This window comes from Mus caroli, chromosome 6, assembly GCF_900094665.2.
Source record: "Mus caroli chromosome 6, CAROLI_EIJ_v1.1, whole genome shotgun sequence".
Lineage (NCBI taxonomy): Eukaryota > Metazoa > Chordata > Mammalia > Rodentia > Muridae > Mus > Mus caroli.
In genome coordinates this window covers 24,907,631-24,920,853 of record NC_034575.1, presented here as the reverse complement: position 1 = coordinate 24,920,853, position 13,223 = coordinate 24,907,631, and the positions used below count along the sequence as shown (strand labels likewise).

The 13,223-nt window shown below is 43.9% G+C and overlaps 1 protein-coding gene across 7 annotated transcripts in view; it reads right to left on the bottom strand.

Moving 5' to 3' along the window:
- Nrf1 (nuclear respiratory factor 1) overlaps window positions 1-12,265 on the bottom strand; it is a 107,888-nt gene extending 95,623 nt beyond the window's left edge. For 5 of the 7 annotated variants that reach the window (XM_021165121.2, XM_021165122.2, XM_021165118.2 and 2 more), the window contains exon 1: window positions 12,140-12,265. The gene's annotated coding sequence lies outside the window, so the exon portion shown is untranslated. The remainder of the gene's footprint in view (window positions 1-12,139) is intronic. The other 2 variants (XM_029478399.1, XM_029478398.1) reach the window with 1 other exon arrangement.
- Between the last annotated feature and the right edge of the window lie 958 nt (window positions 12,266-13,223).

Sequence of the window (13,223 nt, the reverse complement as noted above, 5' to 3'; positions counted from 1 at the left end):
TTTTAAGCTGAGAGTGATAAGAGCGCCTAAAAGTTTTTTAAAAATTGCAGTAAATACATATTGAAGAAATTCTCTTCCTAAGTTTAGCCTAGTTTAAGTGCACACCATTTATTCAACAAACTCCAGTAAGGTACAGCAATACCCAGGCCTTTGAACAAAATTACTAATGACTAACTAGGTACAGGACAACTAGTCTCCAGTCTCACAAATGCCATTCATGGTTAAGTGCTTTACAATACCTTAAAAATCCTTTAGGCTGTATTTTTACTGCACCTCTTTTTGGGTTGTTGTTAAACTGCTTGTGGTATTTTGTGTATTACAATAAAGTCTCCCATATCATCTAGGTGCATAGCCATGAAATTTCTAAAAGCAAAACTAAGGGTGCATTTATTTACAGTATGCTCCTGTCTTCAAAAGATGTAACAGCCTGGGCTACATAGTTAGTTCTGGGACAACTGGGGCTACATAGAGACACTCTGCCAATGAATAAATGAGTAAATGAAAGACAAATAGTGGATGCATGCATGCATGAATAGATGGATAGATAGGTGAGTGGGGCATAACTAGACCTGGGTAAGAATTACTTTAGATACTAATTACATTAGCTTACTAGTTACTTACCCAGCATTTGTTTGTATTTTGTATAAAGAAAAAGAAAAGTCAGGTGTGGTGACATATGAGACACAGAGGCAAGAGACTGTCTGAGCCTAAGGGCAGCCAGGTCTAGAGGGAGTTCCAAAACGACACAGAAGAGTCCTTGTCTTACAAAGAAACAAGCATCTACTCAACCATAAACTACTACAAGGTTAAAACAGGTTAGGTTACATTACTGTACTATCTTTATGAAAGGAGACTCTGAGAGAGACCAGTCACTCTTTATCTAAAACGAAAAGATAGAACACATTTCATTGGGGGAGAACATGGATTATATAGATTTTTGCAAAAATATTCTTGTATTTTAGTATTTAAACTCTCCAGAGATAATGCTTTCTTGGAAGGGCAAAGTTGACTCTTTAGCACTACTATAATTGCTGTCATGGGGCTGAGCGGTCAAGAGCACTCTGCTCTTCCAAAGGTCCCGAGTTCAGATCCCAGTAACCACATGGTGGCTCACAACCATCCATAACGAGATGTGATGCCCTCTTCTGGAGTGTCTGAAGACAGCTACAGTGTACTTACATATAATAAATAAATCTTTTTTTAAAAAATTGCTGCCACGGCCAGGCGGTGGTGGCGCACGCCTTTAATCCCAGCACTTGGGAGGCAGAGGCAGGCGGATTTCTGAGTTCGAGGCCAGCCTGGTCTACAAAGTGAGATCCAGGACAGCCAGGGCTACACAGAGAAACCCTGTCTCGAAAAACAAAAAACAAAAAAACAAAACCCTGCTGCCACAAATACTCAATGGGAATATCAACTTGAAAGATTTCAAGGTAAAAGGCTAGTAAATAAGGAGAAGTAATTCCTGTCAGAAACCAGGCTCTCTGCTAGGGGAGGTGGACAGCACAGGACAGTATATAAGGGGACCTGAGGTGCCTCACTGAGCTCTCCCAGGAAGACCAGGCACCCTTACCTCAGCCACCAGAAAACAGACAAACAGCACTGAATAGAATACATACATATTTAAGAAGAAAAATGTTAAGCTTTATTCCATTAAACAAAAGTACTTAGAACTGTCTCATTACAAATATTTCAGGACACCATGTATAGTGACACCTTTAATCCTAGCATTCAGGAGGCAGAGTAGTTCAAAGCCAGCCCAGTTTACAAGGGGGTTGGGGATTGGTGTTACCAGAGCAAAGAAATAAACAAACTGGTGAGATCAAATACAGGGAAGGTGGTCTAGGGTTGTCTGCACTGTATTATTCTATATCAAATACAGTGTATGTATGCTTAGGAAAGGTCCTAAAGCCAAATCTACTGAGCTGGCAAGATTACTATAAAGGCCTTATTACCAAGTCTGAGGTCTTGCATTAGATCCTTGCAAATGGCGGTAGAAAGGACTGTCTTTTGTTGTTCCCACACATGCAATGTGGCAGACAACCCCGCCTCACACACACAAATGTAATAATTAAAGAAATTAAAATCAAATACATTAAAATGTTCTTTACATGGCAAGGTTAGATTTCCTTTTACTTTTCTATAGTGAATACATATTATATGTACTTTTATATTCAGTAGTTATTAATATAACACTCAGATTCATTTTTAAAGTAATTTTTATTTAGAAAAAATTTATAAAGCCAAAAATCAGAGGCAGAAACTTCAACATTCACACAATTAGCAATAGTAGATCATTTCTTACTTAAATTTAGAACCAAAAAGCCCATTGCAAGCCAAGACAGTGTTCAGAGATGGTGCACCTAAGTAAGCCCTGGTTGATTCTGATATGTAGGCTTTTTCATATGGAAAATTTATCACTAAACCTTTTATTTTATAACTACAGAGAAAGAGAGTAGGGAGGGGTGGAGGAAGCGAGGGGAGGAAGGACAGAGAGAAGAAAGGAGGAGTAAGACCTAAAGAACATAGAAAACATTTTCTTCTATTCGGATTCTTGTTGTAGCGCATACATGCATGACCTGTCATAACAAGTGAAGGAAGCCAGGCACAGGAAGGCACCACATGTTCTCATAGTATGCAGGAGGCAGTGGTTTCCAGAGGGAGGGTAGTGACAAAAAGGATACACAAAGGTTGGTTAACATGTACAAAAATACAGTTAGTATTAAGTTCTCGTGTTCTACAGCATGGTACAACAACCATAACTAATAGGTAGGAAAAAAAGATGTTGAAGGTTTACAACACAAAGAAAAAATGTTTTGTGGTGTTAACTGTACTAATGAAATACTGTACACTGTTTACATTAAATCAATAAGACTACATCCCTGAATAAGTATAATCATGTGTTTAATTTAAAAGCAATCAACACAAACTAATCACAAGTTGTATACCATAAACTTTATCTGTTTAATATTACCCAACATATCCTTACCCGTTATTCCTGTATTTACCAATTATTTCTGCAGGATGGCCTATAAACAATGTCAACCAGTATTGACTGTGAACATGGCAATCAGTGTGAAGAAGATTAAGGGATAAGGGTATGGCTTATAGGTAGAAGACTTGTCTAGCAAGAACAATATCCTGGGTTCAATATCCCAGCACCACTGAATAAATGAATGAATGAATGAATTTATAGAAATTAACACCCAGAAACTAGGATGTGATTAAAAATTGTCTCCTAATCTAATTTTAAAGGCCAAAGATTTGAGTAAAAAACTAAAAATGACTAGTTATCTAAAATTTCAGAATGAACTACTCTGGGAAACAAGCAGTTTGGGTTTTTTAATGGCTTATATATTTCTATTTCTCTTTTTTGAGACAGGGCCTCTCTATGTAGCCCCAGTTATCCTGGAAGTCACTGGGTAGAATAGGCTAGCCCGGAACCTACAGAGATTCGCCTGCCTCTGCCTCTCCAGTGCATTTGCCAACACATACAGCTTAGAATGTTTATTTGTAAGGAATATGTCTGAGCCGGGCGTGGTGGCACACGCCTTTAATCCCAGCACTCCGGAGGCAGAGGCAGGTGGATTTCTGAGTTCGAGGCCAGCCTGGTCTACAAAGTGAGTTCCAGGACAGCCAGGGCTACACAGAGAAACCCTGTCTCGAAAAACCAAAAAAAAAAAAAAAAAAAAAAAAAAAAAAAAGGAATATGTCTGAATGCATATATTTCATCCATGACTTTAAATGTGAACACTAGGCAATGTGTCAGCACTGAACTGTCTAGAATATCAAAGTATTCTATTCTAGTTATGTCTCAAAGGCTCTAACAAAACAGAACAATAGTTTTTTTTTGTTTTTGTTTTGTTTTGTTTTTTTGAGACAGGGTTTCTCTGTGTAGCCCTGGCTATCCTGGAACTCACTTTGTAGGCCAGGTTGGCCTCAAACTCAGAAATCCGCCTGCCTCTGCCTCCTGAGCACTGGGATTAAAGGCGTGTGCCACCTCGCCCGGCAACAATAGTATTTTTATTTCATGATCACATACATTAAGTAAGGAAAGCAGATATCTTGCCACATTATCACTAAGATGAAACCACTATAAACTGTAGAAAATCTCTAAGCTATAAGCAATTCTTGCTGGGTGGTGGTGGGCACACATCTTTAATCCCAGCTTTTTTGTTTTTGTTTTTTTGAGACAGGGTTTCTCTGTATAGCCCTGGCTGTCCTGGAACTCACTCTGTAGACCAGGCTGGCCTCAAGCTCAGAAATCGCCTGCCTATGCCTCCCAAGTGCTGGGATCAAAGGTGTGCGCGACTACTGCCCGGCTAATCGCAGCTTTTGAGGTAGCAGAGACAGGCGGATCTCTGAGTTAAGGCCAGCCTGGTCTAAAGTGAGTTCCAGGACAGTCAATGCTACACAGAAAATCCCTCTTGAAAAACAAAAAGTAAATAAAAAGAAAAGTGATTTTTTTACTTAGAATCACTTTTTTCTCTGAACAGAATCTGTGAACCAATTTGTTTTCTTTCTTTAAAAACCTATTTTTCCTTTACTGACCCCTCCCAAAGCCTAACTATCTACTGTGCATGAACAGTCTGACACTAGTGCGAGTCCTGAACAATAAAACCACATGGAATCGGCCAATTTCTGCCTAAGCTCTGCTCTGTTCTCCAACCCTCCACTAAGTGCTCCTCGCCATCTATCTAAGAAGTGCCTCAGCAAAGCTCAGTTAGACACCCACTCAAAAGCCCTCCCTGGAAGCTATTTCAGCCAACTAACAACACAGCCACCACTGGACTTCCTCATTAACATTACTGAAAAGGCCCCTGACTCTTGTCTTGACAGCCCCCAAGAATCTCAGAAAAGTGAGACTGGGCCCCTCCCCAGAAATATCAAATAGGCACACACACAAAATTCTGTATATAAAGACTTGGAGTCAATACAGTTATAATACATCCCTGACCTCCAGAACTAAAAACTTTATAAAATGTATCTAGCCTAAATCTTCAAAGCTCAAGATAAACTTATGTTTTAAGAGATCTGGCAAAATAACACACATATATTACAGAAGACTTTTTATCTCCTACAATTTTTATTGACTTTGAGTGGAGTAAGGGACATGCAGGTATCATGATGTATAAATGTGCATGCACATAGGTCAAAGGACAATCTGTGGGGTCAGCTCTGTCTTTTCGCCATGTGGGTCCTAGGAATTGAACTTAGGCTGCCAGGCTTGAGTGTAAGTGCCTTTACTTGCTGAGCCATCTTACCAACTCAACTTTTTACTTCTGAAATGCCAAATCACGCTCTTATCCCAATGAATTCTCTGTAGTATTTCACATGGCTAAGCTCATGGCCTCTTCTGACCTCTGGGAGCATTCACGTAAATGTGGGGCACATAAACTCACATATGTACATAAATCTTTCCTTTCTTAAAAAAGATTTATTTATTTATGTATTATATCTAAGTACACTGTAGCTGTCTTCAGACACACCTGAAGAGGGCATCAGATCCCATTATAGATGGTTGTGAGCCACCATGTGGTTGCTGGGATTTGAACTCCGGACCTTCAGAAAAGCAGTCGGGTGCTCTTACCCAATGAGCCATCTCACCAGCCCCATAAATCTTTCTTAAAAGTGTTTTTTTTTTTTTTCGGGGGCTGGAGAGATGAGATGGCTCAGCAGTTAAGAGCACTGACTGTTCTTCTGAAGGTCTTGAGTTCAAATCCCAGCAACCACATGGTGGCTCACAACCATCCGTAATGAAATCTGATGTCCTCTTCTGGAGTGTCTGAAGACAGCTACAGTGTACTTACTTATATAACAAATAAATCTTTAAAAGAAGTGTTTTTTTCTTCACTCTTGATTGTACATCTCACAATTCTCTGTGACATTAGTTGATGAGTGAAAATCATCAATCTGCTCCATTCCCAGATCTCCCTGAGTTACACAGAACTCAGCACACTAGATTCTTCCTCCAATGTTGTTGTTCTTGCATGTTCTCTACCTTAACATCCACTAACTGGATTACAGACCTAACTCCTTAGAGTCAATGGTCACACAAATCACATAGTCCCCAGCAATTGTCTCCAGTGACATACAACCCCAAAGTCTCAAACATTTCCAATCTAATGTTCGTGTCAATTTTTAAAAACCCAGTGAGTACTAGAGATGCTGCTGAGTGGTACAGTGCTTGACCAGCAGGTCCAAGAGCTAGGACTCAACACTCAGCACCACCAGTACAAAGTTATAGACAGAATGCTAGAGCTCCTGAATGCCTTAGCCCCCGAGAGGCCTAGAGATAAGACCTATGCTGCACTTGTGAGTGCCGATTAGCAACTTCCCAAACTTTCCCAAGAAAACTCTGTCTTCCACACTCTTCAAGTACAAGTTAAATCCACTTGCTGTTTCTCAAGGTGCATGACTGCTGGCCTCCCTCCTGTCTGTAAGTCCTTCTGAGACTCAACTTAATACACATAACCCTCCCTAATTTGTTTTCCCTTTGTCATGGTCCCTCCCCAAAAACTAATTCCTCCCTTTTCTTTACCCTTTCTTATTTTTTACAAGTTGTAGAAGAGTCAAGCTCATCTTTCCACTCCAATCTAAGTCCAAATTTTGTGACTCTGGTATCTTGTAAGGGCCTAGAAACCCATCTTTAATGTTTGACAAGGGCGAAACTCTCACAGTGAGGACACACACTCACTCGAGGGCTCAAATCCTCAATGGAGGACATGGCCTCACCCACTTTCAAACATACAACAAGAATCCAGGTCTGTGTTTCCTGCTCCCCATTTCTAGTCCACTGCTTTCAGCAGTGTTTTGCAGAGACATTTCCTCACTTCCTCTTGTTCTTTGTAGGTTAGCTGCCAGCCTGACCACATTAACATGCAGCAGCAGCAACAGCAGCACTCTCCTAAGTTCTAAAAAGCTTACAATGCCAACAGTAAAGTGTAGGCTCCTTAAAACATGGTCTGAACAGATGCATACAAAGCTCACTCTTCCAAGGCATTCTGGAAGAGGCTCAGTATAGTTTATCCCACAGGCACTGCTTAAAAAGATGCCAAGAAAATATCTACTTAGATTATTAGCCAAACTTTGCACATCTGAAACAAAGACTAAACTTAAAAAAAAAAAATTTACCTACTGAGCCATCTTGTTGACGCAAGCCTGAGTACATACGTCACCTATATACCAAGCAAAACAATTTCCACAAGTAGCTGAAATCACCGAACAGATGACCCATACAAAGAATAGCTCCTGTAGCTTCTTTGAAAAATTATTATCCCTCCTAAAATCAGTGATCAATCTAATCATGCACACAGATGCCTACAAACACAGGCCCTTACTAAATATGGCTTTGCCTACCATCAAGAAATTATGTGATGCTGTGGTAGCAGGTGAAGTTTTAAGCACAAACTCTGAGCTAAGCAAAACAGACTCTGTAGTCTGGGCTTCAGGAGACCCCTCTGTCAGGGTGATCTTCTAAGACCCTGATGAGTGTACAATACTGACTTGTCTTAAGGGACAGCATGCAGTAAGTCAACCACATGGGACTTGTTTTGTTTTTGTTTTTGTTTTTTAATGTGTTTGAGTATCTCCAAAAAGTTAAACATTGAGTTTTTCTTCCGTTCACAAGCGGTTTAATGTCTGTTAAGTGTGAACACATTAGGACAGCTAAGGCATGACCACCTCATGATGAAGCCTCTAAATCCTGGTGAGTACATCCAAGAGAGACTGACAGACAGTAGCCTAATTCTGAACTGTATGGAGTAAACAGTATAATCCATTTAATTTCCTGGCAGAGTCAAAAATTTACTTTCTCAATGGGCGGTGATGGCGCACGACTTTAATCCCAGCACTTGGGAGGCAGAGGCAGGTGGATTTCTGAGTTCAGGGCCAGCCTGGTCTACAGAGTGAGTTCCAGGACAGCCAGGGCTACACAGAGAAACCCTGTCTCAAAAAAAAAAAAAAAAAATCACTTTCTCAATGATTTTCACCATATTACATTAATTAACTTGAAAGCATTCTTATTGCTATAAGAGTCAAAGTTTCCAACAGTTTAGTATAGCTGTGGTCTGAAAATACCTATACTTAGTTTGTTTCAACTCTATTTCCCTTCCAGCCTGTTCACCTTAGACTAATGATGGATAAGTATTAACTAAGAGCTAGGATGTAGCTCAACTGTTTAAAGTGCTTGCTTAACCATGCAAAAAGGTACGTGCCTTTAGTCCCAGCATCTGGAATGGAAGGTAGTAGCAGAAGATTTAGAAGAAGTTCAATGTCAACCTCAACTACAAGTTCTAGGCCAGCCTGGGATACACAAATCCTTATCTAAAAACAAAACAAAACAAAGGCTAGAGAGATGGTTCAGTGGTTACAATCATTGTCTGCTCTTCCAGAGGTCCTGAGTTCAATTCCCAGCAACCACTTGGTGGCTCACAACCATCTGTAATGGGATTTGGTGCCCTAACCTTGGCATGCAGTAAGTGTACATGCAGACAGAACACTCATATACATCAAAACAACACAAAACAGTTTTGGGGGCTGGGGATGGCTCAGTGGTCAAGAGCACTGACTGTTCTTCCAGAGGACCCAGGTTCAAATCCCAGCACCCACAGGGCAACTCACAACTGTCTGTTAAGTCTAGAAAGTAACACCCTCACACAGACACACACGCAGCAAAACACCAATGCACAGTACAGAGAAAAACCCAAACAAACAAACACAGGCTAGAGAGATGGCTCAGCCATCTAGAGCACTGCCTACTCTTCCAAAGCAGCACAGACCACTTCCCAGCACATTACTCTTGTTGGGTAGATGAGGAGCACCCGTTACCTTCAGCTCCAGGGAATGGTGCCCTCTTTTGGATTCCAGAGGAACCAATTAGTCCTCAGTACTCACATGCACAACTGCCTGCAACTCCACCTCCAAGGATGTGGTGCCCTCTTCTGACTTTTACTAGCACCAGACATGCAAGTAGTACAGACATATATGCAGGCCAAACACTCATAAGTAAGAAATGATGACATAATACACAGGCAGAAAAATCACTACATTTCTAAAGACCAACTTCTACTACTTCTTCCTCCTCCTCCTCAATAGAGATTGAACCAAGTGCCTTCCTCAAGTTAAGCACACACTCTACCACTGATATATACCACCAAGTCCCAAACAGGCTGGTGTGAGATTCATCTTTCAAATTATATATACATGCACACATACATATACGTACATGTATATATAATGAGCATCATCCAGTCACAAACACCTAAAGTAAAAGATGCCATTTTTGGAGAGACGGAACTTCCCAAGTCAGGAGGATAGAGCAGACATTTGTGAAACACAACGGCACACCTCCAAGTTTGAGTAGGTGAGCAAGTGTGTGTCAGTGTGGAGCACTGAGCATGTCTACGAACCTGACAGGAGTTGACAGGTTCACTTCCTAGAGTCTGCTTCTCAATACTGACAGTTTATCTCCCACCACCTTCATCCTAAGCAAAAATAAATCAACATGCCTTTCTATGCTGATTTTTTTGTTCGGAAACAAAACCCAACTTCAGTAATTGCTGTTCATCGTCACTGTCATTCCAACACTTACTAAATGCCTTATTGCAAATAAAAAGATATAAAATGTTAGCTGGGTGGGACCTTTAGTCCCAGCACTCTAGAGGCAGAGGCAGGCAGATCCTTTGAGGCCAGTCTGATCTACAAGGCAAGTTTCAGGATAACCATGCTACACATTGTCTATACACACACACACACACACACACACACACATATATACACACACACACACACACACACACACACATATATATATATATATAAATTCTAAACCACAAGAACCTTAATTTTCCCTTAAAAGGTACATGCTTGCTTTTGTTTCTCATAAAATGCTTTGTACAGACAAGCCAGGTCTGGTTAAAAATGTAGTACATCAGCAAAGACAATTCACAAATTTAAATCACAGGGTTGTTGGCCTTCACCTCCCTAACTAAATTAGCAACGGGTGTGTAATTATACCTTAATAAAACAGAAAACCCACAACCTTAGGTCCCACTGAAATATGTATGAATGTCGAGGGAAACGGAAATCCCTTTTATAATCCTTCTATAATTCCGGTATTTTTGTGAAAACACCTAATTTGAGTTGGCTGGTTCTAGTTAAATGAGAATATAAACCACTCACTAGTAGACAAAAAGTCTTCTCCCCTTCTGTATGTTGAGTTTGAGATTATAATGAAATCAAGATTTTAAATAAAGTGGGCTAAAAGACTATTGTTTTGTTTAGATGTGGGTTAGGTACCCAATTGTTAGCAGCAGTCGAATTCCTATCAGGCAAACAAACAACAAAAGACTGCCAATGTATTTCAGCAACAAACGGTCTGCATGGCCAATGCCCTGTGTAAGAATCCCCCAGCAAAGCACAAAAAAATAAAGAGGAAGGGTAACACCTTCCCAAAAATCGACAGTCAACGAATTACAGTTAAGTCTGCACCCAAATTAAGTCACTGCATCACATTACACATGACGATTATACACTTACTTTCGTACTCATTAACTAACCATATTTCTACTACTTTATAGGGTAACTTGTCAAGAACTTTCAAACAATGTTAGGGAGTCAGGACATAACTAAATGAAAAAAACAAAATCAACACTCGTTTAATATATATATATATATATATATATATATATATATATATCTCCCCTCTTCTCTTCCCCGGAGTAACTTACTGTTTATGACTAAAGGAAAAGGCATTTAAAAGGATCTGCCGAAGTCTGGAAAAAGGACCAAAAAGGACCACTCCTCCAGGTCAAAAGCTGTCCCCATTCTCCTACAGAGCACTGTCCCAACTGACAGGTTCACTCCCACCAACTTTCTCCAATAAATGGAGTTTAAACACTAAAATGGAAGTTTTGCTTTGCCTACTTAAAAAAAAAAAAATTCGGCCCAACCGATACCAACTCTAACGTAAGCCATCATCAGTACAAGATACTTTAATGGCAGGGAAGATGAGGATGACCTGCTAACAGCTCCTCCAACTGGTCAGAGCTGATAGCCTTTGAAGCTCTAACAACATTAATGTATGTTTAACATTTTGAAGTTCTGGTGGGCAGTCAGATGCACCGAACAAAGTTTGGGGCCAGCAGCAACGACACAACAGGTGAGAAACAGTGGACATCACTACAGAACATGCAATGGCAAACCCACGAATCCACGAAAGCCTGGGGATGTGGGAGAGAATCAAGCACAAGACCACCCCAGACCCTCTGTTTTATCCGAGGCAAAGGCTCCGCTCCTTCTGATGGGGTACGCCACCTCCCCCTCCTGTTCCCCGGGGACCACCACGCCAGTCCCAGGAAGAACCCAGGCCCCTCGGTGGGTATCTCCGCTGGAGAGGAAAAACACAATGTCGCTCCTTATTTCTGCGTACAAAAGGACTTTGCGCCCTCCTCCTCCTCCTCGAACTGCCGCCTAGGCGCCTCCTCACAACTTGCAAGAAGGTGGGCAGCGCGCCATATTCAGCGCCCCCCAGTCCACCTGGGTAACCATCCCACGCCACCCCGACGGGAGGGAAGCTTCGGAGGTCGCCCGGCCGAACCACCAGCCTCCTCTCCCGCCAGAGACAGCCACTCCCGCGCCCCGCCCGGCCGCGCCGAGCCACCGGCGGGCCAGAGCCGGGAAGAGCCGAGGGGGCGAGCGCCGAGCCGCCGCTCCGGTCCCGCGCAGCCCACCCACCTCCCGCTCCCGGGCCCGGCGCGCTCTCCCGGGCCGCCCGCTCCCGAGCCCGCAGGGGGAAGGCCAGGCCCGGGGTTCCACGGCGCGGAGGAGGCCGCGGCCGGGAGAACCCGAGGCGGTAGGGGAGGCCGGAACCCTGGGGCTCTCGGGAGGGCAGCCGCCTCCCTACCGAGCCCGCCAGGACGCCCGGGGCCTAGTGCGGCCTGCGCATCCTCGGGGTGGCGGTTTGGCTGGGCCGGGCCCGGGCCCCCCGCCCCAGGCAGGCCGAATCCGGCGGGGGCCCAGGCCCCGAGCCGGGGGCGGCAGGGTGCCGGCTGCGGGGCGGGCCGGCCGGCCGGCGGGCGGGCGGCGTGTTGCGGCTGCGCCGGGGCTGAAATAGCTGGAGATTGCGCGGTAGGGCACTCACCTCAGAGCGGCTGCGCTACCGTGGGCCTGCGCCGTGGAGACTGCGACCGCGCCGGCTCCTCGCAGCCTCCTGCCACCAGCGGCAATGGCGAGCGCTGCCGCCTCTGCCGCCGCCGCCGCCGCCGAGGAGGGGGAGGGGAGGGAGGAGGCACGCACGCGACGCACGGCTCGGCTTCCCGGCCCGGAGACCGCCATGATGGCGAGGCCGGCACGGCTCTGCGGCTCCGGGGAGGGGGCTCTCGGCGGCGCTCTCTCAGCCCCCCGGCCGCCTCGGCGGCCTCTGGTGCGGCTCGGCGGCGCTGGCCGGGGCCGGGACCAGGAGGGCAACCGGCTGAGCAAGTCGCGGACGCGGCGGCGAAGTGGCTCATGCCGCCCAAGATGGTTGCTAACCCGAAGGAGACCTCTGCTCGGAGCCGAGCGCGGGGAACTGAGACCTCCGCTCCAAAGCGGCTCCCCCACATTTTACTCGGCGCGCCTTTGCGTCGTCGCCTCGACCCCTCTCTGAAATGAGCTTTGTTTCTGTTTCAAAGCCCCAACCAGATCTATAAACGGGGAACTTTGGTACAAAGCAATATGGTAATTTATTCTCTCGTTCCTTAGACCAACATTTCTAAAGGGCCCCTTTCCGTACTGCTGTTGTGGGTGCTCCGAAGTGCACCTGTTAGCAAACCAAGGCTCTATTTAATAAAAATAAAAAATTAAGTTCTTGCCCTTGCTTTCTCGGAGCTTAGATGAAGCAATAGGGTAATCTAGTATGCCTAACAAGTGAGCAGACAGTGGGAAAATGAAAGGTTGGGGACATGGGGTAGTTTGGGCTGCTTTTGTTATGTCATCAGGAGCCCCCATTAGAACCACCGGGAGTCCCAGCTCCAACTGAAACCTAGAATCTGCAATTTTAACATTTCCGGGAGATTTAATGTGCACTAGATAAATGCCCCACGTGGTGTCAGAAAACAGCTTAACAAATAAGCAAACATTTTTTTTAATTGAATACCTTTTGTCTTACGTATTTTTTTTTTTTTTTTTTTTTTTTTTTTTAGTCCAAGACAGGGTTTCTCTGTGTAGACCAGGCTGTCCTGGAACTC